Source organism: Peromyscus californicus, unplaced genomic scaffold, assembly GCF_007827085.1.
Source record: "Peromyscus californicus insignis strain IS unplaced genomic scaffold, ASM782708v3 Scaffold_7__1_contigs__length_154581171, whole genome shotgun sequence".
Taxonomy (NCBI): domain Eukaryota; kingdom Metazoa; phylum Chordata; class Mammalia; order Rodentia; family Cricetidae; genus Peromyscus; species Peromyscus californicus.
In genome coordinates this window covers 124728188-124750378 of record NW_026294595.1, presented here as the reverse complement: position 1 = coordinate 124750378, position 22191 = coordinate 124728188, and the positions used below count along the sequence as shown (strand labels likewise).

At 45.5% G+C, this 22191-nt stretch overlaps 1 long non-coding RNA gene across 2 annotated transcripts in view; it reads left to right on the top strand.

The window, feature by feature from the left end:
• LOC128102440 (uncharacterized) overlaps nt 1-22191 on the top strand; it is a 108228-nt gene that overhangs the window by 31147 nt on the left and 54890 nt on the right. For both annotated transcript variants that reach the window (XR_008215398.1, XR_008215397.1), the window contains exons 3-4: nt 100-257; nt 12440-12621. This is a non-coding gene — a long non-coding RNA (uncharacterized LOC128102440). The remainder of the gene's footprint in view (nt 1-99; nt 258-12439; nt 12622-22191) is intronic.

The window sequence follows — 22191 nt, the reverse complement described above, 5'->3', positions numbered from 1 at the left end:
GGTATGCTTAATATAGCCTTTATGAAAATCATATGGGAGATTCATCTTTTGTTAATGTAGAAATTTACACCTACAAGCTCTTCTAAAATTGATTCACAGGTGTTCACCTACTGTCTCTATTTTGTGAATTTACTGAGCATTTCTGGCCGAAGTGAGGAACTGATAATGAAGAGGGGGTCTCAAAGCAAATCCCTGCAATGCAGAGACCCTTGAGAAAATTATAAGATTATCCTGAAGGCTGCTTGGGTGAAGTTAAGGTAGGTACAAGCCTGCTACCTCCTCACAGAGTCCCAGGGAGGCAGTGAAAGTTCTGAGAACATGGTGACCCCTCCCTCATTATGTCTGAGTTGGGATCATGAAATCTTGAGAACATTCAAATATTATGCACTCCTTCCAGGCAATTGACATCTATGTCATCATGGAGTGTCCCACCAAGGAAGAGATAATGAGTGGCATCACAGAACTTGAGTATCTGCAGCAGGATGAGTTGATTCTAACCATAAAACCAGAGCACCCACAACCAGAGCACTGCCCGTGAAGGCTTCACACCAGAAAATATTAGAGATAGATGGGAAAGGGAACATGAAACAGACTTTGACTTGGGCACCTGACTGAACATTGGGAAAAAGTGGAAGGTCTTCACTGGTACTATACTATATTGTACCCCAGAGCTATTTAGGCACTAACAGTACCACAGGCCTGCTGTGGATATCTAGAATCTAGGAATGCTGCTGTATTCAGTAGTAAGGAGGTGACTCCATTTCAAAGGGACAGCTTACTTAGAGATAAAAAGGCATATCATATAGGGAAACTATTCTATTCTTTTTCAACTTTTTTCAGAACTTCCAGATAACCTTTAATAATAGTATGTAAATAACCCTGTTAAGAGGTCCAAAAATCCCTGTAATGGGGCTTCCATGGCTGAGTCATGTTAGTGGACTTTTTTTTTAATTTTTAAATTTATTTTTCATACCAACCACAGTTGGTTCTCATCTTATTCCCTCCCCCACCTCCTATCTGCCCCCCAACCCCACTCTTCAGAAAGGGTAAGGCCTCCAAAAGGAGTCAACAAAGCATGACATATCAAATTGAGGCAGGACCAGGCTCCTCCCCCTTGCATTAAGGCTAATCGAGGCATCCCACCATAGGAAATAGGTTTATTTGAGACTGGAAGTGGGAGCCAGCTCTCCTTTGGTACACGACCTGCATCTGCAATAGAAGTAAACAGCAATCTGAGTGGGGCTCTCTGAGCTCTCTCATTCCCATGGGAAAGTTCATTTCCCAGGAGTGAGGGATGGACATGTGACACCTGTCCAGACATAGGTAACACAGGTGGCCTGATGGCTGCCACCCTGGGGACCTTGTGTGCAGAGTGAGATCTTCACTGTGGTGTCTTTCTCTTTCCTTCTGTATTACTCAGGGCTCTCTAGAGTAACAGAATTTAAACAATGAAATATATGGGATTTATTAGAATGGTGTATAGGCTGTGGTCCAGCTATTCCGACAATGGTTGTCTCCCAACAGAAGGTTTATGAATCTAGTAGTTATTCAGTTCATGAGGCTGGATGTCTCAGCTCACCTTCAATATACACCAGGATGCTGAAGAAGTAGGCTCAAATGTCAGTGAAGGAATAAACTTGCCAGGGAGAGCAAACAAGCAAAGAGAGAGCAAGCTTCCTTCTTCCAGGTCCTTTAAATAGGCTGCCAGCAAATGGTGAGGCACCAGTTAAAGTTTGATCTTCCCATCTCAAAAGATCTGGATTAAAAGTAGGTCTTCTTACTTCAATGATTTAATTAAGAAATAAATTCCTAATAGGTATACCCAGTGACTTAGTAAATTCTAGATATAGTCAAGTTGACAACCAAGAATAGACATCACCTCTTATTTCCTCTCTCCAGCAGCATTAGCTGTTTTTGAGTTTATTTGCAATCACAAATCACTGTTGAATCTCATGCCATATCCCTGTGACCCACTGGAGGCATGTCAGTCTAGACAAAAACAAAGGAGTTGTAATTAGAGTTTTAACCAGAGAGAAAGTGATTTAAGCAGCTTTGAACTGTGTTCTGAGACTCAAAGAAAATGGCAGCTCTCTATAAACTCTAAATCAGGAGTTCATTTTGGGTAATAGAAAAATTAAGCTGTTTTATAAGAATGTGGTTGGTACAGCTAACTCTCTGTGTGATGAGGGGAAGGGATCCTTTGCACAGATGGTGAGACCTAACAAACAGTGTCTCCAGCTGTGGTCAGCCTGATCTAAACACCAGGCCACACCTGAAGGTAGGTATTCCTGTAGCCCAGGAGAAAAGTCCAATTCAGCCAGGCATGGGATTTTGGATCTTGGATCAACATCACATGTCTTGGGAGAAGATGAAGGTTTGTGTGTTTGAGGCAAGCCAGGGCTACTCCCTGAGAACCTGATAAAACAACAACAACAACAACAGCAACAAGGAAACAAATGATGAGGCATGCATGCCTAAAGCCTGATTGAAGAAGAGACTCCCAGGCTTGTTTTAAACACCCAAAATGCTTCTCCATTTTTTTCCTTTCTTGATAAGTAATAAAACTTATTTTCCCCTATTAATCGGTATGTTGCCAATCTATTTCATAGACTACAACTGTCAAAACCTTACTATTGGTGAAACTTTCGCAGTGTTTTAGGAAGCCATTAGCTCACGCCAACCCTAACGCTCTGTTTGCTATAAGACAGGTGAAGCCTATGGCAGAGCCTATCCACATTCCCTGGCATAGTCACTGGCATTTGGCTCCAAATACAGAGTTTCTCACTCCTTGTGGAGAAAGAACCATGTTTCACTTCAACCACATCAGCCACTAGATGTCAGGGCTGGCCTGAAAATGGTGATGTCGCAGCTTTTCAGTGAGACAGCAGCACACTCAGCTCTTACAGAGAAGCAGAAGGCCAGACATGTATGAGCGAGCATCCTAAGCGCTGTCTATTCCATGAAGAGAAAAAGCCACTAGTAGTTGTGTGACACTATTCCTGGGGAGACATGAGCAAAAGCTGATTCCCCACGGAAAGTGAGCAGATGCAGATCATAGTAAGGAAACTGCCAAGTCCAGCGGGTTGGACCGATGACCTTTATTGGGAGGGCAGAACCCTCCCGTGGAGCAGAAGGGCACAGGCTCGCTTGACCTTGAGTTTCTGTAGGAATAGAGACTGGAAGGGGGAGCCAGCTCTCCTTTGGTATACAACCTGCATCTGCAATAGAAGTAAACAGCAATCTGAATGGGGCTCTCCGAGCTCTTTCATTCCCATGGGAAAGTTCATTTCCCAGGAGTGAGGGATGGACATGTGACACCTGCCCAGACATAGGTAACACAGGTGGCCTGATGGTTGCCACCCTGGGGACCTTATGTGCAGAGTGAGATCTTCACTGTGGTGTCTTCCTCTTTCTTTGTCACTGCCTCTCTCCAGCAGCATCGGGTTTCTTTCTGTATGTTTACAACACATTCCTCTTTTGAATCTCATGCCATAAGCACGTGACTGTGAGTACAGGCATATCAGCCTGGTCACAAACACTGGAGTTGTAATTAGGGTTTTAACCAGAGAGACACAGACTCAAGCAGCTTTGAATTGTGTTCTGAGGCTCAAAGAACATTTTTTTTTTTTTTTTTTTTTTGAGACAAGGTTTCTCTGTGTAGCTTTGGAGCCTGTCCTAGAACTTGCTCTGTAGACCAGGCTGGCCTCGAACTCAGACATCCACCTGCCTCTGACTCCCGAGTGCTGGGATTAAAGGTGTGTGCCACCACTGCCTGGCTCAAAGAACATTTGATACATTCCTTATATATTTTTTCTTCTTTTGAGAATGCTCTATTTCTAGCCCATTTATTGAGTAGTTCCTTTATCTTTTTTTCACTTTGATTTTGAGTTCTATGTTTATTCTGTATATTAAATCTCTGTCTTATGAAGAGCTAGTGAAGATTCTCTTACATTCTGTGGGCCTTCTGCTCACCTGGTTGATTGTTTCTTTTTCTTTTTTCGGGTTTTCGAGACAGGGTTCTCTGTGTAGCTTTGCGCCTTTCCTGGAACTCACTTTGGAGACCAGGCTGGTCTCGAACTCACAGAGATCCGCCTGGCTCTGCCTCCCGAGTTCTGGGAGTAAAGGTTGATTGTTTCTTTATCTGTGCAGAAGCTTCTTGTTTCATGAATTCCCATTTGCCAATTTTGGCCTTAATTCTTAGGCAAATGGAGTCTGGGGTCTAGCTTTCATGGTACCAGAAGGTGTCATGCAAACTTCCAAAGTAGGGAGGCAACCAATAGTCCTACCCAGCTATGGCATCTGTGAACCATATCAAAACCAGCATGGTATATAACCGTAAGGGTGTGGTAGTGGCACATATATCTTTGCTCTAACTAACAGCTCTCTAGTTGGACTTTAGACCCACTAAACGAGAGGAAGACTGTGCCTGGTACTGGAAACCCAGCAAACTCCTCAATGCTAGCGAAGTGTTGTTGAGGGAGAATCTAACCCCTGCTGTGGGATGGTCTGTATGTCAAATGTGTTGCTGATTGGTCAATAAATAAATCACTGATTGGCCAGTGGCCAGGCAGGAAGTATAGGCGGGACTAACAGACAGAAGAATTGAGAGAACAGGAAGGCAAGAGAGACACTGCCAGCCGCCATGATGAGAAACAGCATGTGAAGATGCCGGTAAGCCACGAGCCACGTGGCAAGGTATAGATTTATAGAAATGGGTTAATTTAAGCTGTTAGAACAGTTAGCAAGAAGCCTGCCACAGCCATACAGTTTGTAACCAATATAAGTCTCTGTGTTTACTTGGTTGGGTCTGAGCGGCTGTGGGACTGGTGGGTGACAAAGATTTGTCCTGATTGTGGGCAAGGCAGGAAAACTCTAGCTACAAACCCCCTAATTTACTAAATCAGCCTAACCTCTAACAACAATCTATAAATATTTGTCCTTTTACTCACAGGTCAGTGCAGTCATCATTCAGGGAAAATTCTCTTTGAAACAGATGGAGACCCTTGCAGAAACTGACAGCCAATCAAAATACAGAGTTGTGGAGCCCAGTCCCAGTGGTTACAGCTACAAAATACCCCCACACCCAAGGCTTGGGGTCTTAAAGATTTTAAGAGCTACTGGATCAGGGATTTTGCTGTGAGACTGCGTCTCTTAGTAATATAGAACCTACACCCATAAAGTCTTACGGACATGACTGCTCAAATGTGAACTGAACGAGGGTGACATGCCGAACTGGTTGGGGGAAAGCCCAGGGTGTCTCAGTCTTACACAAAGAACGATAGCAACTGCAGAAAGATGAGATTGGGAGACATGGACTTCCCCAGGGAAGAGGCACATGTATCGGTTGTCTAATGCCAATGGTGAGACCTAAAAACATACAGACAGGTAATATTATGTAGACTGAACTACTTATAGTTAGGAATATGTGTATATTCCTATATATATTCAATAACAATTAATTTATAAAAAAACATGCTATGAATTTGAAGGAGAGTGGGGGATGGGTATATGGGAAATTTAGAGGGAGGAAAGGGAAGGGAGAAATGTTGTAATTAAATTATAATCTCAAAACTGAAAAATTTTAAAAAATCAAAAAAGGGAGTGAGGGAGGCATGGGAGAGGTTGGAGGGAAGGGGCATAGAAGAAGTTGGAGAGAAGAAAGGGAAGTGGGAAATGATGTAATTTTATTTAAAATAATATTAAAAATCTTTAAAAAGCTATATTGGTTAGGGTTGCATTTGCTGTGATGAAACACCATGACCAAATGCAAGTTGGGGCAGAAAGGGTTTGTTTTGCTAATACTTCCACATCACTGTGCATCATTGAAGGAAGTCAGCACAGGAACTCAAGGCAGGAACCTGGAGGCAGAAGGTGATAGTCTATGGAGGATGCTGCCTACTGCCTTGCTCCTTACGACTTGCTCAGCCTGCTTTCTTATAGAACCTATTGTGATATGTGACTAGAACAGGGAATGGCTTAGGACTGAATACATTCTTCAGGGACAAATGGAGCTTTGCTATTTGAAGGGCTTCAGGTCAGTGGGCTCTAATGGTTAAGACCATTCAGAAAGTACAAGTGGGTGTTGCTGTCTCTGGATCTGGCTGCTTAGTTGCAACTGAGAACCTTGGTTTCCAGGAAGTGTGGGGGTAGGGGGGTTCAATGTTCTTATGCTATTTCTCTCCCCTTTTCCACATATTGGCTGAGGTGGTATGATCATTCCTGGCTCAGGACTAGAAGATGGCACCCTGCCAAATTCCAGACTCCAGAACAGGAGAGATGCTGGGTGCATACTTCACTGCTGGTGCAGTGTAGACCCAGAGGGCTCCTGTGAGGGCTGCAGAAATCCTCACACCCACTCAGGGTTGCCTCCCAACCCCTCCAAAAGCCTTTGTGGACAGTGACCCCAGTCCTGTTCTGTGATCTCTTTCTGTACCCACAGACCGTGAGAGGGCATATGTATGGGCAGGTTGTAGTGGGAAATGGGACCAGCTTGGTGATCCCGTCTGCTGCTGACTCATTGCACCTCAGGTAAAACACCCCAGGATGGGTTTCTTTCCACCTTCTGGGTCTGTGCCTTTCACCTGCCACTCATGAAGGATGGGACCTCACAAGTACAATTCTCCCAGTGATGACTGTTGGGTGAGCACTCTGTTGATCATATCTGAAACTACCGTTCCATCCCCTGACTCACGCAAACATGGAGCCAACTAAGTCTTCATCTCCATTCTAGAGTGTTCCATCCATCCAGTCTGCCAATAAGGCCAGGGTGTTGGTGCCTCCTGGGCCCTCTGCTCACATACCTTCATACCCTCAACATTTTTTTTTGGTGGTCTTGCTGTCCTGATTATGAGAGCCTCTAAGCTATGAGATATCTCCATCTTGCCCCAAGACCCCTATGGGGATGCCAACCATCAACATACCTATTGTGTTACTTGTGGATAGAGCCTTGGCCCACAACACGATATTTGTCCCTGAGGAGAGCACAGCTCTGCGGCTTCACCCTCAACTATGCATCCAAATTCAGGTTCTTGTGGAAGGAAAATGTTTTCTTTTAATTTCATACATTTGGTAGAAAGATTACAGAAGTGTTAGCATCATACCCACACGTACTCCTTTCCATCTGACTTCCTTGTGCTAGTTCCTGAGGAATGATGGCAGCTAGGACCTGGGCTCTGGCTCATGCTCGAAGTTGGGTTTCTCCCACATCCTGGGTTCATGGGCCTTTGGTACAAATCTGAGGGGAACATTGAGTGTCTGGAACACTGCTGGGCTAAGCTGTGAAGGGTCCCGCATAGAACCCAGGGCTGAATAATGCTCTTGGTGGCTAAGATTCAGCTTTCATCAGAGTCCACCACAGTCTCCCCACTGGCTACAAAGGTGGCAGTAGGTGGACCTAACAAATACAACAGACAGCTGCCTCCTGCCCACCCCAGTCACAGTCTCCCCTAGCCAGGACCTAACCTGTGCTGCTCTTTAAGGATAGTGCTCCCTCATGGCCTGTTCAAAGCTGGGACTGGCACCACCTCAAAGACAGCTGCTATGAGCAAGACTGTGGAACAGGCTTGGGAACATGAGAGGCAGTCTGGTTTGCTTTCGTTCTCATCAGAGAGGATGAACACGTGGCCGCTGTCTCTAGCAGTCATGGTGCTGCAGAAGGAGGACACAGGGGACTCTGGAAGGGTGCCTGGCCGCTGGCTGATCCCAGGAAGGCTTGTTTTCTATCACGACTTCGTGGCTGCCCCTCGGGCTTTGGGGTTCTTGGAACTGGGAGTTCTCATTCACAGCGTAGTTCTTTTTTCCCACTGTGGCTAGACAAGTGCTCTACATGGAACCCCAGTCTCAGCCCCAGCTGTGGCATTTCGAAGGCCCTCTTTCAACGTTCTGTTTGATACAGAAGCACATATACAAGCGCATAAAAATGTGTTTAAATAGTTTGATAGTTATTTCAGTACAGTTGACTCCCATTGTAATTCAATGTATTTATTTTATTCATTAAAACATTCTTCTGAGAAGGGATCCCAGAGAAATAAGGTTGACACCTTCAGTCAGGAGTGGAAGTAACTTATGGGAGTCACTTCCCTACAAAATTAGGTTCTCATGGTCTCTCTGTAGCATGTTGCTGACAGGTCTGACATGCATTGTCTGGGATGTAAAGGATTTTTGGGTCAGGCTGACTCTGATCAGGTGCAGCTGTCAACCCTGGAGTTACAGAAACATTTCAGGCTTGAGTTTCATCTTGTGCAAAGTAGGTTAAGACTAACACTCACGTCCTAGCCACAGAGAGTGATCTGACTGAGCCTGGGCAGGTTCACACTGGAGTCACAGTAACAGCATCCATTTCCCATTATGAGCATGATGGAGGTGGCTGGGAATCTCCTTAACAATGCATGTAAAGTGTATGCGTAAGGTGGAAGGACTCCGAGATAGAGGAGGATTGTGTGGAACATGAGGAGCTTGTGTGTGGGTCATACCTGCAAAAAAAAAAAAAAGGATGGTAGACATGTGGGGGAATAGGTAGGGGCCAGACAGCTCCCTGCTGCCATACACCTTAGCAACACCTCAGGATGCACAGGTATACCCTGACGATTTCAGCATAGACAAGTGCACTCCACTGCTTCTAGTACAGCAGGATAGACAGGTGTGCCTGATGACCATAGCCCCCCAGAGCAGGCAGATGTACCTTGCTGATTGTGTATCTCACTGCCCATTGCACCTCAGGATGGACATGTGTACTTTACTGACTATATACCCCACTGGTCATAGCACCTCAAGATGGGCAAGTATAACCCACTGATTCCAATACCTCAATACTCTGTTTACCCCAGGACCTTAGAACAGGTAAGTGTACTCTACTGACTGCAACATCTCAGGATGAGCAGGTGTACTCTGCTGACCACAGCACTGCGGGCTAGACAGGTGTTGTCATTTAACATAGCACCTCAAGATGGGTGAACGTCACAACCTGCAACTCCACAGGCCAGTGTACCTTGCTACTGACAGAGTGTTCTGTCAGCACCATGGTTCTGAGGTTGGTTAATAGTGGATTTCTAGATTGCACTGTAGAGACTCTGCATCAAATATCAAGATTACCTTCCTCCATCCAACACAGTGCAGCCATCATTCCTGCTAGCAGGCCCTGATGTGGTAGTATTGTGTTCCCCAAAATACTGTGCACCCTAATAAACTTATCTGGGGTCAGAGAACAGAACAGCCACTAGATACAGAGGCTAGAAAATGGTGGCACTCACACCTTTAATCCTAGCATTCCAGAGGCAGAAATCCCTCTGGATCTCTGTGAGTTCAAGGCCACATTGGAAACAGCCAGGCATGGTGACACACACCTTTAATCCCAAGAAGTAAGCCTTTAATCCCAGGGAGTGATGGCAGAAAGCAGAAAGGTATATAAGGCGAGAAGATCAAAAACTAGCAGCATTTGGCTGGTTACGATTTTGGCTGGTTAAGCTTTCAGGCTTTTGAGCAGAAGTTCAGCTGAGATTCATTCTGGATGAGGACTCAGAGGCATCCAGTCTGAGGAAACAGGATCAGCTGAGGAATTGGCAAGGTGAGGTAGCTATGGCTTGTTCTACTTCTCTGATCGTCCAGCATTCACCCCCAATAACTGGCCTCAGGTTTGATTTTATTGATAAGACCTTCTAAGATTCCTACTACACCCTGACATTGCTGTGTGGTCAGAAGTTTATAAGGGGTGATCTAGGAGATCCAGAGGACAGGGATCAGATACTGGGCAGGGAAAGGGAACTCTCCATTCAAGGGAGGAAACAGCTAGAGAGTGAAGGTGGATCCACCTGCCTATCACACGGGTAGCTATGACAGAATCTTGACAGGATCTCTGGAAATGGGATCACCACAAGTTTGCCCCATGGATGGACAAGGGAGTCAAACTCTTGTCACTCTTAGGAGTGATCCCCTCCCTCCCTCCTTCCTTTCCTCCCTCTCTCCCTCCCTCTCTCCCTCCCTCCCTCCTTCCTTCTCTCCCTCTCCTCTGCTGTGAAGTGAACTATTCTGCCTTGTCCTACACCTCAGGTTCATACCTCACCATGTTCTCTGTCTTAGTTAGGGTTTCTATTTCTGTGCAGAGACACCATGACTACAGCAACTTTCATAAAGGAAACATTTAATTGGGGTGGTGGCTTACAGTTTCAGAGGTTTAGTCCATTATCACCATGGCGGGGAGCATGGCAGCCTGCAGGCAGACATGGTGCTGGCTACTTCTTGATCAGAAGGCAACAGGAAGTGGACTGAGAATGGCTTGAGCAGATATGAGACCTCAAAGCCCACCTGCGCAGTGACACACTTCCTCCAACAAGGCCACAGTCACTCCAACAGAGCCGCACCTCCTAATAGTGCCACTCCCCATGGGGGCCATTTTCTTTCAAACCACCACTGTCTCCAAACAGCAGAGCCAGACAACCATGGATCAAAATCTTTGAAACTGAGCCAAAATGAAGGTTTTCTCCTCTAAACTGTTTCTCTTCAGTATTAGTCACATTGAGTGAGAGTGTAACTCACCCTCACTACCCCTATTTCCTCATTTTGTCCCCCTTCCCCTTTCTCCCAGTTCTCTCAAGGAGCATCACCTCCCTGCTGCTGGCAGGTATACAATGGGGTTTCAATGCTTCACCAATGTCAACCTTGTCATTACCATGTTTCCTGATTCAGGATGAAGGGCTAAGCTTCCCCGCTGTCAATCGGTAGGTCCTCTGTGTGTGAGAGCGAGTAAGCTATGGTTGTAGAAATTGTAAGTCCCTGTAGGGAGCAGAGGAAGCTCTGGCTGAGTGAAGTGCTGTGTGTGTGTGTGTGTGTGTGTGTGTGTGTGTGTGTGTGTGTGTGTGTGTGTGTGCTGTTGACATAGGCCTGGCCATGTCAAAGACCTCAGAACCTCAAACCCATGGAGAAACGTCAAAGTCTTCCCCATGGGGCAAGGCACATAGGCATAGGAATGGCAAAGCCTTCTTTGGGGAACTGAGTGCTAGTGTTGACAGTGTGTGCAAAAAATTGCCCCTGTAGAGATTTGCACCTACCAAGACACCTAAATCCATCTTTTTGATCCAGCTTTGTACCATAAACCTGGCCTCCTTATTTATCTGTATGTATGTGAAACTGTATGCTATAATCCCACCTCTCTGTTCAACTCTGCATAACAAGTACCCTGAGCTTTCACAGTGCTGAGATTTCTCCAGCAGAGAGCCCTGACCATCCAATCCTAGCTTTCTGTGTGTCTGTTGTTTTTCTATCCCCTTGCCACCCTAGTAAGGTCCAAGTCCCTAGAGCAATGCATGGGTGTGGCACATTCCTCTCTCCCAAGCAGGTGATAAGTTTTATTTTGTACAGTTAATTCTACTGTTTTGGTTGCAATGAAATCGATTTTGAAAGAAATGAAATGTTGAAAGTAAATTTTGCTAGCTGGTTAGATGCTTATTGTTCAACTTCTTTTTCCTGAGGTAAAATGTCTTAGCCTAGAAATACGTATTATTGCAAAAATGCAGCATTTTTTAAGATATGACTACTACAGCTTTTATTTTAGTTTGACTTTTGTTTCTCTATAAATTGAGTTTCAAAGACTACTCACAATCATGAAAATCTTTAGCACCAAAACCTTGGATGGAATGTGTCTTAACGTTAGAAGCACTGTGTGGAACCTGGGCAGGGTGAGCTGTTCAAGGAGTGGAATGGCTTGGATGCCATGTATTCTGAGGTGTGTGGCATGGTATGGGAAGATTTGAATATTGGAAGTGGGTGGAATGGCCTGGGAACCATGGGGCCTGAGGGTGGGTGGAGTAGTCTGTAAGTGTGTGGGCACAGAAGGTGTAGCTCACACTGGTGTGGCATGAAAGTTGGATTTGAAATGAGACTGAAGTTCTCCCACAGATGGAGCTGTGGAATAAGTGAGATGGAGGCTGAGTGTCAGGCCCAGCTCTCAAGAAACAATGCTACTGGAGCTATTTCTAGCCCTGAGTTGGCTGGAGAGAACTGCATCCACTCTCAGGATGCCCTTTGTCCACATCCACAGGTCCAAGGCCTGCCCCTGTTTCAGACCTTTCCTGTTCAGACTTTCCAGCTATCCACCCCACCCTGACTCTTGGTACAACTATCCTTTCCTTGCTTCATCCTATCTTGAAATTTCCATCTGTTATCTTCTTTTGTAAATGTGTAAGGTTTTTTTTTTCCTGTACTTATGTCTCTTACCACATGCATTCCTGATGCCCACAGAGGCCATCACATTCCTTGTAATTGAAGTTACAGATAGATGTGAGCCACCATCTAGGTACTGTGAATTGAACCCAGGTTCTCTGGAAGAGCAACCAGTGCTCATCACCTTTTAGCTATTGCTACAACTCCCCATCATCTGTTATTCTATTTTTTAAATAGATCACCTGGTTTGTGCTTTTGTTTAATTTTAGTTATTTCAATCATATAGGTATATGGAGCACAATGTGGCATTTCAATCCCTGTGCACAAGATGTCTTGGCTAATAGAGACAACTTACACTTTCATATCATCATTACTGTGTGTGCAGCCTTCAAGTTCCACTCTGGTTCTTACGCACTATAAAGGCACACGTGGCACTGTTGAACACTGGTTTATCACGTCTATCTAATGGTAAGTTACCCTGACCCCCAGCCTCCGTAGTCTCTAGTCTACATTAGTTTGGCTTTTAAAAGAATCCACATGTGATATTTGTCTTTCTGGATCTGAAATTTTACTCAGCTCAGTGTCCTGCAGGTTTATTCTGCTATAAGGGGCAGGGAGTCATCTGTATATGTGTTCCATTGTACACACAGCACATTTTTTGATCATTCATCTGTTAATGGACATCTAGGTTGATTCTACATCTTAGTTATTGTGAATGGCAAACAGTAACCAGGGGTGTGCATGCTTCTCTGTTGCTACAGAAGACTGCTGTGTCAGTACTCGAAGGGCAACCCGCTAGGTGACTGTCTCAATTTCCAGTTCAGTGGAACTAGTGTTATGTTTCTTGGTGGAACATTCTACCCTTGGGAATCCCCAAAAATCTGAGTTCAAAGTCAGAGTTGTACCAGTGGGGGACACAAAGTTAGCTGTGAGCTGTAACCACTGTGCTGTTCTGCGGGGGTAACGCCTGGTGGGCAGACAAGCACCGTGTTTGTCAGGACACAGAAGTCCACAGGGGTGTTTTAACACATTCTGAAGTGAGGGAATGGGTAGGCCCACACTGGTGACTTGAAAAGGATGTAGTTCGAAACTGGACAGGTCAGGCTGTGTGGAGCCCTTTGTGGGGGGACCCAGCATACCCAGCCATTTGTGCTCATGTCTCTGGCTTAGAAGCAACTCAAGGGTCAGAGGTCTTTGGATCTCATTGATTATCTAGGAGTGGTCTTCTTGTCCAATTTTAATTTTTTAAAATTATTCTTTGATGGTTTCATGTATGTATGTATGTGTGTATGTATGTATGTATGTATGTATGTATGTATGTATGTACGTATGTATGTATGCATGTATGTATTTTGATCAGTTTAGCCCCTTGTCGCCGTAGTCCAGTTTTAGTAGCTGCTATTATTAGGAGCTAACTAAGGGACAATTTTGTGTTCCTGCATTCTTGCCAACAATCTTGAAGAGTAGGCATGGCTGTTTCCATCTAAGGGGGACGTGGGGAGGAGAGGTAGATGCCTCTAGTAAAACCAGCGTCTGGTGGAGACACATGGTGGCAGCTCATGGTCCTGCCTGTGGTTGCTACCTCACAGCTGTTTCCTATTTCCTGAGCATGGATGTTACCTTTTCCTCACCTCTGAGAACTGCAACCTGTAGATTTGACAGAATTTCACTCTGGTGACAATGTGGCATTATTAAGACTGTCTTCCTGGTATGTACTGTCTATCCGTCTCCATCTTTCTCTCTGTCATTGTGTGTCTATCTCCCTCTCTCTGATCAGTCTGAGGAGAGGAAGCTTCTGTTGGGAGCTGCATGGTAAAGAACAGCCGGGGTCAAGGCCTTTAGTCTTTCACCATAGGAAGTGAGTTCTGCCAATGGTTTGGGAGAACGCAGAAGTGAGACACTTCTTCAGTTGAACTTCTGATATGACTGTGAATCTGGCAGGTACTTGGTGAGACCTTGAGCATGGGGCTGAGCTGAGCTCAGGCCAGGGCCCTGTGCCACAATGCAACACATAATACTGTCATTGTTTCTGAGCTCATAAATCAATAACAGACCCAGATGTAGGAGCCACCAGTGGTAATGCACTGGGTTAGGCAGGAAATGAGGTGTGGCGAGTCGGGAAGGGCCAGAACAGAAGAGGTTTGTTTTCCCTGGGGAGGGGAGAGAGAAGGGAGTGCCCAAAGGACCACTGTGAACCTGTAAGATCACGTGACAGGTGCACAGAGGGGAATAAGAGTATCAAGCTGGGTGTTCAACTTTGCCCTGCCCTCACCTGGCTCTGTGACTCGGGAGACCCTACCTGCTGTGAGTCAGGTGTCAGAGGCACATTACCCATGAGAAGAGAGAAGGTGTTGAACCACTAGTGCCTTGGGAGAACCTGCAGTCACTGAGGCATCCCTCCCCTGCACCCTATTCTGTCTTCAGAGTGGAGAGGAGTGAGATGGACCACAGTGTTCCAGCTCCTGATCTGAAGCCATACAGATAGCTTCTGAGGAAAAACATACTAGTGCGTGTAAACAGGTTCCAATCACAGGGTTGTCTGATGCTATAACAGAATGTTACAGACTATTTTTTTTAAGTTTAGTGAAATAAATAGAGGAACTTTATTAAAAGGAGGCTGCTGAGAGCAGCATTGAGGTAGGGAGTGGGGAAAACGTAGACACAGAATGGTGCTGGGCCACAAGAATCTTAGGGTCTGTAACCAGGTGTTTGCTAAGAAATAGTTTACTCGGCTCACGTTCTAGGCATATAAACTCAGGACGAGGGCCTTTGATCTGCAGCACCCAGGATCAAAAGATGCAAGCACACAAGAGAAGTACGGGGCCCACCTTCATCCTTTCATCAGGGACCCACTCCTGTGTTCATCAACCTGATTCAGCGGTAACAGTATTAAGCCATTCCCCTGTAACTGTTCGCCTTTTAAGCATCCCACCCCCTGATACTATCATAGTGGCTATTCCATTGCAACATGAGTTTTGGGGGGAATATCCAGACCATGACAGGTCCACCTATCAGAGGTTTATTTTATTTATTTATTTATTTATTTATTTATTTATTTATTTATTTATTTATTTATTTATCTTGTGTTTTTCATTGTTTTATTAAGAAAAATTTTCCATTCATTTTACACATCAATCAAAGAAGAGGTTTATTTTAAAGTGAAATAGGGAGTAAATGTGAATATAGTATCTTGTGCAGGCTGAGGGAACCATGAGAACATCCAGTCACAGTTATTCTTACTGTCTTGTTGGCTATCGGGTTGGCCAGGAAGGCTGACTCAGACTCCAGCCGCAGGAGAAGCTGGGGTCCCCACATTCTCTGCTTATCTGAGATAGCAGGGTACCCCCTCCTGACTAGAAGTCCAAACCCCTGCTTTTTGGAGCTCAGCCTGATTATTTATTGTTACCCAGTAGAGGGCATCTGCTTCCCTGTAATGTGTCCTGTTCTGAACCACCTCTGTGGGCCATTTCAGTTAATTACCGATCTGCAGTTACAGCAAAAGATGGTGTCCCCAGCAGCCCAGTGGTGTCAAGATGAGCAGCCATGCCCTGGGGCTGGCTCAGAAGCTGGAGACGTCCTTGACAGAGCTTTCTTCCTGCTTTTCCTCCTTGGAGTGTGGTTCTGTGGATCAAAGAGGCTTGTACTGGTTTGGGTTTGCTTTCTATTCTTGTGATAAAGACAATGACCACAAGCAGCTTAGGGAGGAAAGGGTTAATTCAGCTTACACACTTCAATCATAGTCTATCATGAAGGAATGTTGGGACAGGAGCTCATGGAAGGGACTGAGGTAGAGGTCACAGAAAAACACTGCTTGTTGACTTCTCCTTGGCTTACTTAGCTTCCTTTCTTCTACCACCCAAGACTACCTGCTCAGGAGTGGTACTGCCTCCTATGAGCTGGGCCCTCCTACGTCAATCATTAATCAAGAAAATACCCCACAGGTTTGTGTACAGGCCAATCTGATGGAGGTATTTTCTCAGCTGAGGTTCCTCTTCCCAGGTAACTGTAGCTCGTGTTAAATTGACAAGAAACTAACTGGACAAGGCTGGAAAGTGGTCCTAAGCCCCCTTCTTATGAGCCCCACAGTGTATTCAATCCATGAATCATTCCATTCATTCATTGAAGTTTCATGAACAGTGAGGTTGTGGGTTAGGTAAAGATGAGCAGAGAGAAAGAAGAAAGCATGTAACCAATCTATGTGAGGCTCGTTGAATGTTCAGTTGGGTTTCTGAGCTACTGAGTAATAAGTAAACTGAATACTGAGATGATGACTTCAAGGTCTGACCTCGAGGATGAGGCATGAAAGGACGGACTTACGAGGCTCAAAGGGTGACTCAGTCTCAACTCTTGCTCTCTAGGGACAACACTGGTGGAGAGGAAGCCGGGAGTTGGCTGGCTCTACAGGTGGGTGGGGTGGAGGGAAGGCACAGGCACACCTCATCTCTACCCTGAGGCTCCTTTTCTGAGGCTCTTTCTGGTCATCTTCTCTAACAAATGCCCATGATGTGATTTGTTAAATGCTGTGGACAATGACAGGTTGATGATATGCAGGCTACAAGTGCATTTACCAAAGCAACAGAAAAATGTGGAGTAGAAAGATTATCAAATACATCTTGGTAAGGCAGGTGAGTAGGGGAGAAGGAACCCCAGAGTGAGGCTGAAAGTCACTGGATGCTTTTTACAGCCGTTGACTTTTGGTTATTTATCCCATGGGCAGTTTGTTTGAGGGTCCATCTCTCTTGAGACTGGCCATTTGTAGTATCTCTAGATATGTGTATGAGCTATCACAATTTATTGGGGGAGACTTAGAGTCGTCAGGATCTGATGTTAAAATATGTGAATTTTTGTTGTTAATTTTGGCCTTTTTGTCTCTACATTCAAGTTCAAAGGAAGCAGTGGGACCAACCATCCCATGTGATAGGTGGATCTGCTCTGCCAGGGAGCAACAGGGAATATGGAATGAGTTCTTACAGATGGATGTAATGATGTTGCCTTAAACAACGCATTACTGTGGGTTATCCCAGGAAATCTTGTATATTAACTCTCCAGTAGTGCAAGGCTGATCTTACATTGGAGTCTATCCTGAAGAAAACTGGCTAAAGTCTACAGAGTACTCATCCCCATACATGTCCATCAGTAGAACTGTGATCAAGACATCACTTTGCTTTTGAGAGAAAAGGTGGGAGAGCAGAGAAGCATCAACAGAACCTATAGATGCTAGACACACTATTTGGTGCTTGAGAGCCCATTTCTCCCACTTCTTTCCAGGGCTCCTATCTCAACATAGCTCAAAAACACAAGAACCTAGGAGCTGAGGAATGACAAAAAATGAAACCCAAGTACTATCTTTTGTTGTTTCCTCTTATAATGATGGCAAGGCATGGACTCCCTTTTCTTGCATAGAGACCATAGAATTTGTTACTCTTTTCTGCCTACAGCTCCCTTTTGTGTCTGTCTGTAGGACCCTTCCTACTTAGGGACTGTATGCCTTGTGTCATGTGCTGTTGGTCTATTACTTTTACTTTCTTCTGTAACTTTTTTTATTGATTCTTTGTGGATTTCACATCATGTATCTCAATCCCACTAATCTTCCCATCACTTCACATCCTCTCTCTGCCCTTGAACCCTCCCCCAAAAGATAAAACAAAATAAAATTTAAAATAAAAGAAAAAGGGAAAAAAGAAAAAGAAAAATTTTGTGAAAGTTGTAGTATGACAAAGTGAGTCACACAGTGTACTTTTTAGTCCATACATCTTTACTTGCAAGTGTTCATTGTAATGAGTCATTAGTCTGGTTTGAGGCCTCCTGTTTCTGCTACACTATTGACAATGGGCCCTCACTGAGTCTCCTCTTGGATATCCTGTTGTTGTCCTGTGTCATGGAGATCTTACAACTTTGGGACTGCAGGACTGGCCCCCTTCATGTGCTCTAGCAGATCATCAATGGGGTAGATGTCAGGATGGACCAACTCATAGCCCTGGTTCTGGGACTGGGTGGTTGCTGGGTTGGTCAGTCCACAGGCTCTCCCTTATCCTCAACACCAGGGTGGGCTCTCAAGCATCATCCAGGTTAGCTCACTCTATTCAGTAAGCAGCAAGGAGCAGGGCTGGCTTTCTTGTTCTCATATCCTCAGGACTTGCTCACCTGTATCTATACTAGCAAGGCCAGCTCTACTGTGTTGCTCAGGTGAGGTGCAGGTGCCACTCTTCTGAGTTCTGCAGCTGGTAAGAGGCAGGGCCAGCTCTCTAGCTCTTGTGACCTCAGGGCCAGCTCTCCCACCAACTACAGGTGGTGATGGGCAGGGGGTGGAGGGGTGGAGAGGGCATCTCTCCCTCTCTCATGGCACCATATGGCAGATGATGGGCAGGGCTGGATCTCTCACACTCATGTTCTCAGGGCAGGCTCACTCACACTCCCAGGGCCAGCTCTATTGTGATGCCCAGGCAAAGTGTGGGCCTGTTCCCTTGAGTGCTGCAGCTGGTAAGGGGCAAGGTTAGTTCTCCCATCTGCCAAGGTGGCAAGGGGTGAGGGAGGAAGGGCATCTTTCCCTTACCCTAGCCACCATGTGGCAGACAAGGGGGTGCAGGGCTAGCACTCCCACTCTTACAACCTCATGGTAGGCTCACCCACACCCCTGAGAGCAGGGTGAGCGATACTGTACTGCCCATGTGAGGTACTGGGCTTACTCTCCTGAGTGCTCCAGCCAGTGAAGGGCAGGATCAGCTCTTCCACTCTCATGACCCAGGGGCCGGCTCTCCTGACTGAAAGTGGCAAGGGGTGAGGGGCAAGGGAGTGCATCTCTTCCTTGCCCACACTGCCACATGACAGAGGAGCAGTGGGGCCAGCTCTCCTACCCTCACACCCTTGGGGCTGCTTATCTGAGCACCTGCCAGCAGAGTCAACATTACTGGGTTGCTCAGGTGAGGTGCAGGGACCGCTTTCCCGAGTGCTGCAGCCCCTGAAGTGCCAGCTCACTGGTTCTCATGTACTTGGGGCCAGATTTCTCATCTGTCACAGGTGGTGAAGGGCAGGGGGTTGGAGAGCATCTCTCCCTTGCTTGCACCACCATATGGCAGATGAGGGGCGGGGCCGGATGTCTCATGCTCACATTCTCTGGGCCAGCTCACCTATGTCCCTGTTAACAGGGTCAGTTCCACTGTGCTGCCCAGGCGAGAAGCACGGCCTTCCCTCCCTAGTGCTTCAGTTGGCGAGGGGCTGGGTTAGTTCTCCTGCCTGCCATAGGTGGAGAGGGGTGAAGAGATGGAGGGCATCTTTCCCTTGTCCAGGCTACCACATGGCATACCAGAGGGGAGGGACCAGTTGTCCCACTCTCACACCCTTAGGCCCAGCTGGCCCTCACACCTGCCGACAGGGTCAGTTATGTTGTGATACCCAGGTGAGGAAGGACTCACTTTCTCATGTGCCCCTGTGAGGGGCAGGGCCAGCTCTGTGCAGCCCTATCAACTCAGCCTCTGGTGGTAACAGGAGCCACAGACATCAACACAGACCATGGCTGTGGCAAGGCCACAGGGGCAGACATGACCCTTGGCAGCAGCCCAGGCTCAGTTATCACCATGGCCTTGGGTGGCAAGCCATCCACCTCAGCCCACTCTCTGCCTTCACCTCTTTGGATCTGCCTCAGGGTGCTGGGTGGGCCAGTGTTGTTTCCTCCCTGCGCAGGGAGAAGAGCCCCAGGCTGGCATGTGGATCTTTGTCTCCTGCTCACTCTCTATGGCACTGGGCAGGCTCCTGTTGTCTTCTTCCATCCCAGGGTGGAGAGCCCCAGACTGGCATGTCTATGTATACTTTTGTATCCTGCTTAGAGGCTCTTCTATTTAAAAAGGGGTGATCATACTCATGTAATATACTCTGGATGTCCTTATTGTCATGTGATAAAGTCAATGTAGTCTCTATCTCAAACTAAGAGATAATCCCAGAACCCTGAGTGTGTTCTTCTGGTTTTGAGTCAGTTATTTTATATAATGTATTTACTTGGTCCCAAAGGGAATTTAGAGATTCCTCTGAGGCCATGTGCCTCCAACACACTGTAGTGACAATCAGGCAGTTTTTGATCTTTGGTTTTCCTCCTGGATCACTACAGCTTGTGCAGGATGGAGTGCAATGAGATATCTAAGAGAGACAATAACTTTTCTATTAAAAAAAAGTAAAGCTTGATCCCTGCCAATCAAGACAACTTCTATGTCCTGAATCTCGCCAGTCAGTCAGGAAGCCTAATCCTCACTAATTAATGAATCTCTGGAACTGGAGAGAGTGTGCCACCCCTTAAACCTTGCTTCTTGCCAATGCCAGAATTTAAAAGTGCACGTTACTGTGGATTCCCAGATTTATTGATTTGTCTCTCAAATATATCCCACACTTTTCTACTCATTGGCTTATTTAATCAGGTGAGAGGCATCAAGGTCATAGTACAAGGTGTTAAAAAGTCACATTAGTGAGAGCAACTTGCCTGGTAGGCCTCATCTCCTCTATTTGCCAGGTATGAAGAAGTGGAGCAAGGCAAAATTACTGAGGAATGCCCTGAGGAGAAAGGCAAAGGATACAGAAGAAGAAATTGTAGCATCTGCTTTGATCCTATAGATGGATAACACTGTTGTTCTTTCAAACCATAGACCTCAAAAAACAAAGTCTGATAATTTTCTGTATTTGAGCCTAGCCTGACTTTAAACTAGACAGTTGAAAAGCAACATCTAAAAGAAATTATCAGTCACAGTATTATCTTTTTGTTGGAGAGAGGACAGTACTCTTACTAAGTTTTTCAGGTTGCTCCCACATATTATTTGATTGTATATTATAATTGAAACATATTATATATATATGCTTATAAAAGAAGCATATTATAATTGATTGTGGGGACAGGCTTTCAGTCAGTCACCCTCAAGTCTAGCCATGGGAATCTCAAGTAGACACAGGCAATGATGTATGTACGATATTAAAATTTCTGAGGTCAAAGTTTAACAAGTGAATAACAAATTTCTATTTAAAGCAATAGCATTCCCTGAAGTTATTGATCTGCTCTTGATGACATTTACAAATGCTGTCTATAAGACAAGTGTATGCCCAATCAAAATAACTTCTTGGTAAACTGAGTCTTAACAAGATTAGAATTTATTTATGTCTGGTTTATGTCAAAGTTCTATCTAAATATTACACAGAAGTTAAAGTACCAGGTGTGACTGACCTCCTAAGCTAAGATGTCTATCCTAATGTGGACACTGGGACTAAAAGTATGGCCAACAACATCAACTGGTTGCAATAGACTATGAGACATCACTCAAAGGGTCGTTCAGTTCAAGATGAGTCACCTGGCCTCTTGACTAAAGAGGCCATGCCAGGACATCTTCTTATATAATATTAGAGGGACCAGCCTTAATATTATACATCCCAGGGGTTCAGGAGAGAGAACTACTAATGGCGAGGATTATTTTCAGGAAATAGAATCTCAGCACACCGAGCTCTATAGTCCACTTGCTTTAATTCCTCTGGCATAACATCCTTTATAACCAGCTTCAGTTCTGTTCTCGTGCCTAGCTCCTTTCTTGACTGATTTCTCTCTGTATTTATCTACTGCTTCCTCTAAGTTCTATCTTAATTCTCTTGTCTTAACTCTGCCTCATCTAGGTCCTTTTCATCTTGTTCTTACCCAGCTCACCAGGTATCAGGGACTATGGGGGTCCAGCCCCTCGATAGTCCCCTCCCAGGGTCCGGGAAGAATCTACAACCAGCTGATAATTAATCTTTGATGAGAAGAAATGAATCTATGTACACGAAACACCTTAGTCCATATACTTTATTATTCTGTGTCAGTTACAAGCTTATATTCTGCTCTCATATTTAGGTCCTTTCTTGCCTGATTTCTCTCTACACTTGTCTGTGGTCCCCTCTAGGTTCTATCTTAATTCCTTCATCTAGTTCTGCCCCTTCTAGGTTCTCATCCATCTTGTTCCCTCCCATATCATCTTTTCTCCCATCTCCTTCTCTCTCCTCATCTCGTTCTTCCTCAACTAGTTCTTCCCCATC